This window comes from Falco biarmicus, chromosome 18 (assembly GCF_023638135.1).
Source record: "Falco biarmicus isolate bFalBia1 chromosome 18, bFalBia1.pri, whole genome shotgun sequence".
Classification (NCBI taxonomy): domain Eukaryota; kingdom Metazoa; phylum Chordata; class Aves; order Falconiformes; family Falconidae; genus Falco; species Falco biarmicus.
In genome coordinates, this window is record NC_079305.1 from 4,204,300 (window position 1) to 4,218,038 (window position 13,739).

The following is a 13,739-nucleotide window of genomic DNA, read 5'->3' on the forward strand; positions in this document are numbered from 1 at the left end:
TCTATAATGGAAAAAAAAATAAATCAAGAACAACCAACCAAGGAACGAAGCAGCACCGAAAGCCGAGCTCCGCCGAGCATCCACCTGTGCCTGGGTGCGTGTCTGGCCAAGCATCCTGAGCCTGGGGGGTGGGGCAGGGGCCCTTCAGCTGCAAAAACACAGGGATTTGGGTCAGCCTAAATATTCTGCAATGCTGAGAACAATTCCCTGGCTGTTTTGCTCCGGGAGACAGGCAAACAAGCAAACATTTCAAAGGAGCTGACACGTTCCCGTGTGGCAGGTTTGGTTTTTTTCTAATGTGCAATCACTTTGTTTTAGAAAATACCATCCCCTTCCTAATGACTTTCCCCATCCCCCCAGCAACCTGCCAGTGCTTAAAACCAAACAGAAACACTGAAATTTGGGTCACACAAAGCATCAAGTTTCTCAAATTATTATTTTTTTTTCCTTTTTCCGCTTTACTGCTTGTGCCAGGGGGTGGAAATGCTGACACCCACCCAGCTCTGCCCATGAAAAAGGGGATGTCGGGGGCATCTCGGGGACCTCAGGGGCATCTCGGGGACCTGGAGATGCTGAAGGCTGAGCTGAAGGATTGGCTGGGCCGCTCGCAGGCAGGCGGGTGCTGGTAGATCGGGGAGGAATGGATGAATATTCCCTTTTGCAGCGTGGAAAAAAGAAAACACAGTTGATGTGGAAGTTGGCGCGGGGAAAATAAACATGTCACGTCTCTCGCAGGAGTCGCGTTGCAAACCCAGGCTGCTCTTTACCATATTCTCTCCTCTAACAGCCAGGAAAATGACAGCTCTGAAATAGAGAGCCAGATGTGCTGAGCAGTTTGGCACTGAAAAAAGCATCTAGGCATGGAGGGTGGCGTTCAAGGGGCTCTCCAGCCAGCTTTGGGGTCCTTTGTGCGTGGGGTGAGCCAAAATCCCGGCTGCCCTGCCCTGGGTGCTCCCAGCCATCCTTCTGCTTCAGCCATGGGCTTGAAATGTCAGCAGAGGTGCACGGACCCCCTGAGCACTGGGACTGTGCTTCTTTGGGAAAGAGGCTGTAAAATACAGTGCAGGTTTGTCCTTCTCAGTGGTGGTTCGATTTCCTTCTTCCCTGAGAAGGTTCGAAACACTTGAGGCTTTTCTTAGAGGAGTATGAGCTCCTTTGCTAGGAAAGGTGAGGGAGAAACGTCTCCATCCAGCAGCTGATGCCACATCTGCTGCTCACTGGGTACCCGCACCCCATCTGCAGGAGGTGTCCATCCTGCTCCCTGGAGCTCCTCATGTTTCCAGCTAAGGAGGCATCAGCAGAGAGCAAGGAGCTTTTGGATGAGCCCGAGTTAAAGAGCTGCCCCCTCGCCTCGTGGCTGTTTTGGCAGTACTGTGCCCTCGCCGAGCACCCGTGGGGGGACAGGCTGGGCAGCACCTGGAGCTGCTGGCTGCAGTGGGGATGGGGAGCTGCCGTGCCTGGAGCCCCCGAATCCCAGCTGTACCCACCCCGGCTGGGTCCTTAGGCACAGAGATTGTGCTGGAGCTGCTGAATATTCATATGTTCGGGATGAAGGCATTAGCTGTGCTGATAAGCATGCCGCCTTCATCCAGGTGCCTTGTACCTCGAGCTGCTGAAAGCAAAGCTCTTCAAAGTGGAAGTGCTGATCCTGGGGCTGGGGATGCCGAGTCTGAGATGCAAAATCCTGGTGAGTTATCCTCCCAAAGCCTTGCTAAGTCTTTCTCTCCAAACACAAAGCCTTTCCTGGAAGGAGGGCAAGGGGACGAGACGCTATCTGCTTGTGAAGCGGCGGAAGGAGGCTGTGGGAAATTGTTCTGGAGGATGCGGCAGAGCTAATGCAGCGTGCTAAATTGCTGCCTTCCTGCTGGCAGAAGCTACGTGATGTAGACGAGGATTTCATTTGCATGGCGTTGTTTTGGGAATGCTCCTTTTTGAGGGAGCAGCGCAAATGGAGCCCTGTGGGTCTGGGGGTCTCTGGCCCCTCTCAGCCGGAGCCAAGCTTCATCTCATCTGGATTTGGAGAGACCCCATGTGCCGCAGGGATGTTTGGAGACCTTGCGCAGATTCTCCCAGGGCCACGTGGGCAGCTCCGTTCCCAACCGGTGCGACCCTGCGACCCTCATCCATGCAAACTGTGGATCCCGTGTGCCGGCCACAGGCGTGTGGGCAGCAGAGATGCTCTGGTGGTTTTTGGCTCGCTGCAGCTTCAGCGTGAGCAGAGGAACGGAAACCAGCATGCAAAATTCACCCGTGGGCACAGCCCTGAGAAGCTCTATGGACCTGGCGGCTTCCAGATGTCCCAGCCGAGCGTGAGGTCCAGCAGCTCTGGGACTTGCACCTACCTGAGGGCTGTAAAGCGTGTGGGACCTGGACTGCCTGCAAACAAGATTTTCCTTCTCTTTTTCCTCTGCTAGCCCAGATAAACAAGCAAGATGTTGCAAGGAGGTGTCTGCCACGGCTTCCCGAATCCTGGGAACTACCCTAAGCCACGCATCAGGTGCACAACCCGGTGAGCACTGACCCCTTCCCTGCCTGATTCTGCAGGACCCATCACCCGTGCCCGTCCTCCATGGTTTTCCCTTCACTCTGACTTGCTTACAGAAGCAAAAAAAAGGGAAAAAAAAAAAAAAAAGGGATTAAAGGCAGCTCATTTCTGTAAAAGCAAGTTTTCTGGTGTGCCGGTTTGGAGTTTGGTCACCTGCGGTACAACCCACTTGGATTTTGGCTCGTCTCTCACGACAAGTGCTGCTGCAGTGGCGTGGAAAGACTTTTCCAACATGAGAGGTGATTTAAAAAGGATGTGATGGTGCCTTTGCCCTCTGTAATTAATTTGATGTTCTCCTTTAGGCTTTAATAAGCCCCTGGGCCAGCATGGTTGGGCAAGTGTCTTCCTCCTCCCTCTTACTTAACCCTCCACTAAATAAGTTATCATTTTGGGGCACTCCTGACACCTCCACATTTCCCATGGCCAGAAACTTTTACCTTATTAACTTTCCCGAGCTGCTTCACTTCACAAGAAATACTTCCCCCCCCCCCCCCCCCCCCCCCCATTGTGCTGTGTTTAATTCTAAAGGCATAAAAATAACTTCTTGCTGGCCACGTGGTGATGAGCGGAGCTGCAGGTCAGGGATGGGGTTTTGCACGGAGCTGGGATGCTCCAGTTTAGAAACCTCTTGATCCTCAAGCCCAGAAGTTCTCTTGATGCTGTTTCAGCAGGGAAAGAAAGAGGAAAATGTAGGAACCTGGTTCCTTTTGTTAAATAGGAACAATTCCAGTGAGGTCCTCAAATCCCCCATCATTACCTGGGGTAATCTCACCAGAGGAGGAAGCTGGCAGGAGGCTTGGTGAGCTGTCTGGCAAGGAGAGGAAACCAGAATTGATTTATTTTCTGGTCTTCACTATTCTAAGTGAAGCTCTGGAGACTCTCACCGTTCCTGGGACCTCAGAGATATAAAGGATTAGAGGGAGTGGGATGCCAGGCAGCAGGAAAGCCAGGTCCCTCAGCTTCAGTCTGGGGGAGCAGCTGGAGAGGTGTTTTGGGGGTGGCACAGGGGGGCTCTGCCCCACGAGCCGTGTCCCAGTGCTGCTGGGGCTGGGGACACTGGGGAGGCAAAAGGGAGTCTGGGCTTGCTCAGGCCAGCTGCAGTGGCCATCCCCGAGGAGACGAGGAGCTCAGGGGGTGACCAAGAACTCCCCAAAGCTCACAGGACTGGCTCAAAACCAGAGCATTTGCTTTACATATACTTATCTCTGCTTTACATACACATATAAACCCGAAATTTTCTTATCAGCATGAGTGAGCTCCACCACGTTCCCTATGCAAAACCAGAGAGTTTATTTCAGTGGCACCCCGAGCTCTGGCCAGGCAATCAAGGAGGTGGCTAACGAGCCCAGGGCTGTAGTGGCCAGGGAAGGAGGTGGCTTTGCCCCCAGCAATGTCAGCTGCAGACTTTCCCCGGGCTGAATTTCTCTCAATTACCACCCGAATGGCCTCATTCCAGCAACAATTAGCAGCCTCTGAGGGACTCCTGTGTCCTGCTTCACACTTTCCTAATATAATTACTGCAGTAAATGAACAATAAATTAAATCAAGGAGAAAGGCAGGGGGAGAAACTAGTTGTGTGTTGCTGCCAGGGGTCACCGCTCCATCTCTCTGGAGGTAGGTAATCTTCCCAGCTCACTCAAGGCTTTTCTTCTTTCAGTCTTCTTTGGGAGAGGGATGCTGGCAAGGATGGTGAGGCAGCTCCCAGCTCCAGCATGAAATGATGCAGGTAAGCACCCAGGTAGCTCCCTGCAGCATCACCCTGCTGTTGCGCAGGTGCAGCACAAGCTCCTCCGGAGGCCACAGAGCTGCTTGAGGGATGCAGCAGCCTCCATGCACAGAGATGATTTTCGTAGGTGGACTATGATCAGGAGCAAATCCACAGCTGGAGCAAGACCCCAGCACAGGGACAGACACCCAGGGCAGAGAGGAGCAGAGCTGGTGGCTCCGAGCTGGCGGTGGATGGAGGGACGTGTCACACCTCTGCTGTGAGACCTCATGGAAGTGGAAGGTGCTTTTTATTTTAAAGCAGATTTCATGTGCTCCCGCAGCGAGGCCACCGTGCCAGCCCCTTTGACACGCTGGTACCCAGGCAGCCCCGCTGGAGCCAAAAAGAGGGGAGTGGTCCCTTCCCTTGGGCTGCTGCCTGCAGCTTGGCGAGAGCAGAGGGCTTTGGAAGAGCCTTGTGGAGCCCTTTCCTCCTCAAAACTCACATCATCCTTGCTTGTGTCACATCACTCTTGCTTGTGTCACATCATCCTTGCTTGTGTTTGCTTTCCTGCTTTGAACAGATGCACTGGGTGTTTGCTGAGGGTCTCCGTGCCTGGCACGGAGTGTGAGATGTTGCAAGGCTCTGCCATGGGGATGCTCTTCTGCTTTTGCTGTCGAGGGGTGGGCAAAGCTGGAGAAAGGGGATTTTAATGTATGTTCTGTGTGGAGCCGGGTGCTCGCTCTGCCTCTCTTGCTGGATCAGGGCAGCAGTGGCTTTGAGTCCCTCCTGTGGTGCCCTGCCTGGGCTCTGGGCAGGGCACACCGACCCTGGGCTGCCCTGTACTGGGGGACTCAGGACCGGGAGGCAAGGGCCATGACTCTGCTTGGGCATCTCCTGCACAGGGATGGGGCTGAAAGGGTCCCTTCACCAGCGCTGGAAAAATCTCCTCTGTGGAAACTGGCCACAGGGAGGGAAGGCGTCGAGAAGACTGCTTGTGTCCTCCGAACTTGGGAAGATGCTTGGAACCTCTGGACTGATGACAGCAGCCGCTTCTGTTTGCTGGAAGCGAAGACCAGTTACCGTGCACACACAGGCTACCAGCAAGAAAACCACTGCTTGTGCAGATTTAAGCACTGGTCCGCACTGGGCTGGCAAGAGCTCCAGGTTTCCTTTTTCCTGGCGCAGGGAAGCTCCCGGTCGGAGCAGAAGTCCTGGTGCTGGCCCCTCAGACTCGCTCTGCTTGCTGCCAGGCAGTTCCCAAAGCCAGCCCGGGTTTGGGGGGATTGTATCCCTCTGGCTGGTGTGGGACTCATCCAAACCAGGCTTGCAAACAGCCTGGCTGGGCTCGCTCCACTTTCCTGGCGCTCCTGTCTCCGCTCTGCTCGGGTGGCCCATAACTCCCCTCCAACACACGCTCCTCCACCCAACAACTAACCCCTGATACTTTCTCCAACGTATTCAGAGTACATTAATTACAGGAAAGAAAAATGTCTGTGCTTCCAGTTACTGCATAGTAGTGAAAAATGGCTGAGTGTAAAACATGTCTGCTAGATAATTAACTTCATAGATAATTTCTTCTTCATTTTGACTCAATTACTTCCTTGATATGAGAAAGTGCTGAAAACACTTTCTGTTTTTTTTTTTTTTTGTTTTTTTGTTTTTTTGAGGTTGCATAAAACAATAATTGAAGAAAACAGCTAAAGCTTTCCCAGAGTGAGCCTCCCTTTCCTTAGATAAAGGAGCCAGGGAAGAAATTGCGTTTAATTCTTGCTCTAGAGTTACAGGGTACAGCTTGGCACTTGCACTGTGCATTGCATCTTGGGGGCGGGGGGGAAGCAGTGCTCTGGTTCTTAGCAAGCCCAGCAGAGCCAGGGTGCAAACGTCATGGCTCTTGCCCAGAGGCAACGCTGCCCTGGCGAAGCAGGGCTCGCTCTGAATAGCAACACAAGAAACACTGTGCTCTGAAACGCAATGTTTGTGCTGGCTTGTTTGCAACTTCAGGGGAACTGGGGGAGCCGAAATGAAGAGTTTGCATCTGTAAGCATCAATTTGTGAGGGCTGCTCCTGTGTTTCACCCAGGGCTGTCACCCAGCACCCAACGCATTGCCCTTTGCAATGGCTCCTCCGACTCTCCCACTCAGCTCTCCTGCAAAAAGCAATGTCAAAGTTGCTGCAAATTGTCTAATTATAACAGATTAATCCGTTAGGATTTCCTCCTCTATTTACTGAATGGAAGTCTCCATTTTGCAGCTGTGCCTTGCATCTGACCAGCTAGCAGGCAATTTAAATATAGAAAGCAATTTAACCTAGTCAGAGACCAAAGCATCTTGCTTAATGTCATGCATAAATTTCCAAGCTCTTTGCTCCCGGCCATCAAAGGAGCAGCCAGCTGCTCTGTGCCCCCAGATACCCGGGGAGCAGCGAGGGACACTTGGGGACAGGGCAGAGGCAGAGGGGATGGGAAGCTTGTGTCCACTAATGATTTCACCTTCAGCATCCTGGCTTGCAGGGTTTTTGTTTCTCTCCCTCCCTGGGGCATTCACCTATGCTCTGTCACTTGCTGCTATAAATCGAGCTCAGTGCTGGCATGTTGGAGGCAGCTTTCTGCAGACAGGCTTTTCAAGCACTGAAAAACTCCCTGTGCTCCTTGCAGGAAATGCCAACCGGTGGGAGCATTAAGGAAAAAAAAAAAAAAAAAAAAAGAAGCAAAAGTGTTTTCAGAGGCATTTTTAAAAATAGCTTCCGTTTGTACCAAAAATATGAATGTATGAAACTAAGGTATCATCAGACTTGAGGGGGGAAAAAGCACTTTCTAGAAAATTGGTGTTAATAATGAGCTGTTGTTTGCTGGCGTGGCTTGTGGGAGCAGCAGCGAGATCGTGGTGCTCTGGGGGTCCTTGCTGGGAAGGCAGCAGGGCTCAGCTCCTGGGCAGCTCTCGGTCCTGCAAAAGCAAGTAACAGGTAAAAAAAAGGGAGGAGGAGGGATGCAAGGCTTTGCAACTACTTGAGATTTAAGAGGAAACCTCTCCAATGCTTCATCTCCTCCTCCAAGATGGGTAACTTTGCAAGACAGACCAAACCTTCCATGGGAGGAGACTTAAACCCTGGTAAAGCTGCCCTTCTGGTTGCTACTGAAAGAACAACCCCCTCATCTTCTATCAGGAAAAACTGCAACCTCCGAAGCTTTTTTGTTTCACCTTTGGCCTTGGGAAGAAATGCGTAGACATGTGAAGAAGCTCCTGGGCTTTACATCGGGTTATATAAAGTAAATTCTGAAATGCACTTGTACTAATCCTCCGACAGCCGTGGTATACGGCACGTTACCCTGGGGAGTTAGGTGGGACAACTGGCAGGCTCCTTCAGTAGAGGAATTAATTGGGTTGAGATAGTCTCTTTTAAAGGGCTGTAAAATTTGGGAAAACAGTTTAAATCCTCTGCAGTAGATGGCTGCAAGGTTTTGCTGTATTGGCCAAAGCCAGGGCAAGGCACGTGCAGGAGCAATGGTGCTCAGCGCCTGCCGGGCTCCCTCCTGCCCAGCCGTGTCCTCCTGAATTATTCCTCCATGCCTGCTCGAGTGCTGCATCTTTGCATACGTTAATTAGACTCAGTGGGTAAAATAAAACCAAGCGCAGGCTCTTCTAATTCCCTGTCTGTATATTCATTATAGAAGCAGCAGCAACTGGGATGTCAAGGAGGATTAAGCAGAGAGCTGGGAAGTCACAAGTGGTTGCAGCACGAATTGCAAACCCTCCTTGCGTGCAGGGCAAAGCTGTGGCTGGGTCTTGCCAGAACGAAAACTGGCTGCAACTAAAAGCATCTTCCATGTTCCCCATCGCCTCTCCTTGGAGGAGCACGGGCTGCTCTGCTCGCTGGTGCTGCCGGAACGGGAAACCCCCCAGGCTGGGGGTGAATTGGTTAAGGTGTCTCGGTTGCAGCCCTGTTTTGCAGGGGTGCTGATAAATGGGGAGGGTGCCCAGCCCCAGGGAGCCCTCTTCCCAGACCTCCCCGCATAAAAGCAGCATTTTGCAGAGCAGCCGCCCCCCGGCTTGTTGTGCGGACAAGGGGGCCGATCCCCCGCAGGGGCTCAGGAGGAACAAGGGCTGCACTGTTTCTATCAGGCTCAGGGTCCTCTCAGTGACCTTGCATGGTCATTTTTGGAGAAAATCAAGCGTGCGGGGAAGGAGGAGGCATGGGGATGGCAAACCTTGGCCTTTCCCACCCAGCCCTGCTGTGGCTCCCGAACCCTCCCTGTGCCTGGGCGATGCTGGGGGGCACCATGGGGGTACCCTGCGGGTGCCCAGGGAGCTGACGTGGCTCACCCCGCCTAACCCAACTGCTGGCTGAGCTTTTTAGGAAGCAAACCCACAGCTCACCCCGGCAGGACGGGTGTCTAGAAGCCACCACGTGCGCCGAAGGGCAATCCAGAGCCCAGTTGCATGGTGCTGGCCCCGGCGGCTCGGAGGCGTCGCAGCGAGCCGGCCGTGCTGCAAGGCAGCGGGCTTGGCCACCGGTATTTAATTAGCTGGTGAACATGACGCTTGTTTTAATTCCATGAGTTTGGAGACGTGTGTTGCTGCCCACACACACCAGTTGCCATAACAACTTTAATTTGTTTTGTAGCCTCCGCTCTGATGGATTTGGGGATTTTTGTTTGTTTGTTAATCTCCTTTCCTTCCCCCGTTTCTCCTCCATTCCCTCTTTTGTTCCTTCTTTCTAATTGCACTTGCTCACACTCTGTTTCCCTGTATTAATAAGAAGCAAAAAGTCATTGTGTGGGTCCTCGACCCCTGGCCGGGCATTCACAGCCCCCTGCCTCCGAGCTGGCAGGACGCAGCAGCTGGGATTTATCCCCAGCAATCCCAGTGTAATAGCAGGGGCAAAGCCGTTGCCTTCCCAAATTACTCCGTCCTGCTACGGAAACACAAAGAGATGCACGGCTTCCCCTTCGCTCACCACCCCGTGCTGCAGGCATAGGGTTGAAAAGCGTGAGTAAACTTTGCAGAAGGTGGCAAGGCTGTAGTGTCGGGACTCAGAGGGGTGGCTTGGGTTGTTTTAAAGGGATTGACCGTCTGCTGAGCTGTTTAGAGAGAGAAATAAATGCAAAACACAGCAGGGGAGGGGGAGCCCTGCTTCTGCATGCACAGATGGGGAGCTTGTGAAGGTTCCCCGCTGCTTTTTTGGTAGGGCTTTGGGGTCCCCCCAGCACTCTGAGGAGTGCTGTGGAGGGCTGAAAGCCAGGGACCACTGCCACCAGCCTCTGCCCTTGTAGTGAAAAGTATGGCAGTTCTGTGGGCGGCGGGCCAGCACCAGGAAGATGCTGAGATGGATCACTTGGTGCCACCAGGTCCTTCCCTGGTGATGGAGGAGTCATCAGATTGGGATATCTGATCCTTATACCTTCCCTTCCTTAAGCCCTCCCTTGCTCCTGCCTCCGGGATTGGACCCTGTCCTGCCTCCTCCAGCATCGCATCCAAACCCTGGCATGGTGCCGCCAGGGAATGTGACACCAAGCTGCTTCTGCTCAGCCCAGGGATCTGGTTTTGCTTCTGCTCCGCTCTGGGGTTTCTCGGAGGGATGGAAGGGCTGTGACTTCTTCCACTTGCATCAGAGCAAAAGGATGGAAAAAAATGCAGTGCTGGCCAAATGGGGCAAAAAACAAGAGCGAAAGGAAAACCAGAGTTATCTGCAGCAACTCTGGATTTGGCAGCAGCAGATGCGCCGGGGGCGTGCGGAGGCTGGTGGGGCGGTGGGGAGGTGCTGGGAAAAGAGTGACCTGGAGGAAGAAGAGCTCAGCAGGGAGGAAGGTCGGTCTCTCAGCCAGCATGACCTGAAGCCAGGGCTGTCATGCTGACTTACAGCAGCTGCCAGCCCGGTCCGTGGCCCCTGGCTCCCCCTCCTCGACCATGTGGGCTCTGCCTTGCCGTGCGGGTGGGTGCAGCCTGGACCCCCTGCTTGAGCTGCTCAGTCCCCCGCAGCCCCATTGGGGTGACTTTCTGCAAAGGGACTGGGTTGGGAGTGCAAACTGGGGAGCGCTTGCGCTATCTGGGGTGCAGGCAGCACATCTTGTGCACAGACATCCACAGCCCGGGAGCTTTCTGCTCCCTGAAGGATTAATTTGCACAGGAACAGTTTTGCAGCAGAACTGACATTAATAACAGGCTGAGTTAGAGCCCTGCTGTGGAGCGGGATGTTAATGACTCTGTGCAGGGATGGAAGGGGGCTGTTACTGAGAACGATCTCTGGGCTGTTGGTTTTTGCTGAACCCTGGAATTAGGAGTTTGTCAGGAGGTGAGCCCACCCCCAGCTGCTGCAGCACAGGCAGCTGATGCCCGTGGCCCTGCGGTGGGATGAACCCTGTGGTTTGATCTCTGGATGCTCTGGCATCACTTGGAAAATCGCAGCAGTGGTCCCAAGCAGTTTGTTGGCTCACCTCACCAAGTTTTACATGGGAGATAGGGAAGGGTGACTGTAGGCAGATAATGCCTGGGGGTTTGAAATGGGTGGATATTGGCCCTGTGCATGAAAAGGATGTAGCTGACTGGGATGCAACAGCCTGAGATGTGGCAGAGGGGGATGCAATGGAGAGGGACGCCGTGGAAGTGGGATGCAACAGCCTGGGATACAGCAGAGGGGAATTCAGTGATAATACTCTTGGTAGCTGCGGTTTTACAGCTTCCCATAAACAGTCCCCTCCGTCTCTCTCTCCATTTTTAATTACCTAGAAAATAACCTCCATTCAATTTACAGCTCATTTGAAGCTATGAGCAAGGGCCCATAAATATTTAATGTGTTTAGAAGTGGCACCAACTGTCCGGGGCTTTTTTTCTTTTCCAGGAGTTGCCTTTGTTTTAGCCTATTTATTCCCCCGTATCTTTACTATTTTCCACTGCCTCCTCCCACAAAATCTGGTGGCACAGGACACCTAACCACTGGCAAAGGGCTCAATCCCCAAATTTACTTAGCAGCGATGGACCGAAACCGGTATTTAGGGCAGCTTCTCCTCCAATTAGAGCAATTAGGAGGAAGAGCTTCCTGAGCATCCCTGAGCCTTCTCATCCTCATGCCGATGCCTGTTCCCCGGAGAAGCTGGATGATGCTCCGTCCCCGTCCCGAGCTGCCAGCCTGGGTTACAGGAGGTTTTGCTGGCAAAAGGTGGTGGCACGCCAGAATTTCTGTGTCCCGATTGTGGCTGTGGCTGAATGTGGGAGGGGGTGATTAGAGCAGGATTCAGCCTCGATGCCTGCCCTGCCCTACTTAATAAGTTTAAAAAAAATAATATATTAGTAGTTATTGCAGTTAAGAGGAATAACCAGAACTTTCCGTCGATGCTATAGTTCCCGCTGCTCTGATGGCAGCAGCAGCTGTGCCGTGCTTTGCCTTTCCTCTCTGAAGGAAAACTTCTCCCATTTTCTCAAGTCCGGGCAGTTACCCCGAATCCAAGATATTATACAAAGGACTTTTACTCCCAGATTTTTGTGGGTTTACCAAGAACATATTTTGGTTGCGTGTATTAATTGCTACAACACATATTTTATTGTAACATAATAGATATATTTACTGTACGAGGAGTGACAGCATTTATTAATTATACACAAGCGAGCCTAGAAAACGGATTTGTTTGCTTTGATGTCTAATGCGGCAGACTTTTTTCTGCTTGTTAAACTTAATCAAAAGCAATCTAAATACGTTCCCATAAATTATAGCAAATTAATTTCAAACAAAAGGGAAAGATATTAGGTAGCACAAATGAAAATAATTAGAAAAGAATCAGCAGGATAGGAGTCAGGCTAATTTGAATACTGTGTTTGGTTACAGGTTTTCTTTTCCTCTGGATGGATGGATCAGGAATAGAAAAGGTGCAGGAATGGGGTCTGAGGAGCTCGGTGGCAGCGAGGGCTCTGGTTTCCCCCCTGAGGAGCCCTGTTGGTGCAGCCAAAAAATATCAAGGGCCGTGCCGGCACGACACAGGCTGGGAGTCACGGTGGTTTATTGCTTCTCGGTGCTGGTGCGAGTGGGTGCATGCAAGACCAGGGCCGTGACACCATCCCCATCCCTGCGGCCCTCGGGTACCACAGCATCCTTGCTGGCTTGCTGCGTCCACATCCTTGCTAGCATCCCATCTCCAAACTGCCCCGTGGTCCCTCATTTACCCTCTCCACCTGGGTAGAAACCAAGCCCCCTCTCTCATCTCCTCTCCTTCCTTGTCCTGCTGACTGCTTGGAATGTTTAGTACACCCTTAATTAAAAGGCGAGCGGCTAATCTATTCCTGTCAGCTGGCGGCTGGTGCTAAAGGACGTTCCCCTGTGTACGGGCACCTTCTCCCGTGTGCGTGCACCGCCGGCACACGCCGTCAGCACGAGCACACCGGGCTCTATTTACATAATGCTATTGACATTTTGAGGGTGAAATTATGTATGCCGCTTTAATTCACTGTTAAATTAAATTATGAATGTTTGGAACGTAGTAATTTCTTTTGTTCTAGGAACAGATTGTTTTATATATCTGCCTATATTACCAAGTTATTAATTTAATGATTTCATAATAGCAGTTCATTCCTTTGGGTAATATAAAGCGAAAAGTGTGCTCGGTGCACAGCTTAGCCTGACTTGCTTGTCCCTACACAGATTGCAGGGGGTTAGGAATAAAGATGCTGGTTTTGGCAGAGTGTTTAGGAAGTGGCAGAGTGGGACGAGGGGCTCAGCTTGTAGCTCCCACCCTCTGGGGGTGCTGGATGCTGGACAGCCTCCCCATCCATGGGGTGTCCCCTCTGGGGCCAGGGCATGAGCACTGGGGGAGCTGCTCAGCAGCCAGAGGGTCTTGTCCCTCCCCTGCACCCTCAGGGTCGGGTTTTTCCATGCGCTCAGAGCCAGGCTCTGGTTTCCAGCTGTCTGGAAAGCCGTGTGCCCAGATGGACGCACTCCGAGCAGCCCTTTGCCTGAGAGCTTCAGCTCATCCAGATGCTGCTCACGCTAATAGCATCCCTGGAGTGTGAGCAGGGCTTGCCAGGATGCTGGTGTTGCATGGGGCTCAGAGGGAGGCGCACACCTCATCCTCATCCATCCCCATCCCTGTCCCCTTCTGCTCCCTCTGAGCCCCCAGGCACTGGCACACGTGGCATTGCACACCCACGCAATACTGGGATCCCCCCGAGTCTGGCTGCACCTCTGCTTTTCCAAAACTTTAACGGCTCTGCTCAGCTGCCTGTCTTCATTGCTAAAGAAATCTAATCAGCTTTGCAAACGTCAGAGCTGACACCGAGTCCATCGGAGCATCCCTGCCAGCCCTGCGGGGCTGGTACCAAACCTGGTGACATTTCACTGCGGTGCATTTAAGGCCTGAGCTCCCAGTGCCAAGTGACTTCACAAGCTCTTGTATCTTGTATATATATTTATATATATTTATCCTTTTATCCTCCCTGGCACCACCCGCTGTGGTGCGGGGAAAATCTGGGAAAATTTGTCCACCTACATGCTCAGAAATCAAGG